This window comes from Pyxicephalus adspersus, chromosome 1, assembly GCF_032062135.1.
Source record: "Pyxicephalus adspersus chromosome 1, UCB_Pads_2.0, whole genome shotgun sequence".
Taxonomy (NCBI): Eukaryota; Metazoa; Chordata; class Amphibia; order Anura; family Pyxicephalidae; genus Pyxicephalus; species Pyxicephalus adspersus.
Genome location: NC_092858.1, coordinates 103789853 through 103790978, shown reverse-complemented (window position 1 = coordinate 103790978; position 1126 = coordinate 103789853).

The following is a 1126-nucleotide window of genomic DNA, read 5'->3' as shown; positions in this document are numbered from 1 at the left end:
TTTCATTTTTCTTTTTTTGGTACGATTTAGCTTAATATACTTAGCAGTTTGTGGCTTTCCTCAGGTTAAAGCCACACAGCATCTGCTTTTTACAATTTCAAGAAAACAACTAAAGTTCTTTGGACTGTTTGCTTAAAAACCTCATCTTACACTTTCCAAACCTTTGCACAGCCCTGTGAGTGGAAGAAAAGTTACCCAATTTGAAACATGTACTGCATGTAGCCAGTCTTAAAATGATGAGCCAGTGGAACAGATGTTAGAAGAATTATTTCAGTGGCAACATGCTTGCTCCATGTCAGCCAAAGAGCCATGCAACTAATATTTCTGAAGTCATCTTTTAGAACCAGTTGTCCCACATCTCTAAGGTCTACATGGGCACTCTTTGTACAGCAGACTGCAAGCCTTTATAAGCACTATTCTTCTGTGGAATGTGAAGTAACTATTCAAACAGCTGTCCCCCAGAAACCGTGCAGTTGAACACCAGTCAGCTTCTCATTAACTGCCCTGATTTACTTTAAATCATAGGAGGGCAGTCAATGAGCAGCTGGCAGGCATTAGGCAGCCCTGTACACGGTACATACCAAGGTAAAAAACCCCCATCCATCTGAAGAAGCCCTTACAGCTCAAAAGAAGGTCCAGCTGTCAATTTAAAGCTACTAGTGGGCATTTCAACAAGGTTAAAAGTCAAGCCAGAGCTTGGTGAAAGCAACCCACAACCTTCAAATGGAAAGGGGTTTTACAGGCTGCAAGAAAGCTGCCTGAAGTATATAGGCAGTTTGCACCATAACCAAGAAATTACAGAAGGTACAATACAGACCATGTTAGTTGCTAGCATTTGTCAAGTCCAGCTTTCTAATTTGACAAATGACATGCACAAAGTTTTACCATTAGAGATTGCTTATTTCCATGTATCTATGCAATTAGATGGAACAAATAAAAGAAAAAGTTATACACCTTCAGGATTTCAGATTTTTTTTAAAACCGTTATAGATACAGGACACTAGAAAAGTTTAAATTTACAGTACCACTCAAAAAAGGCTGATCAATGATGCCAATATTTAAATAATGCAGCCCAATACTTTACTGAACTCCCAAGTGCACACAAAATGTTGCATTAGCTGGAGAT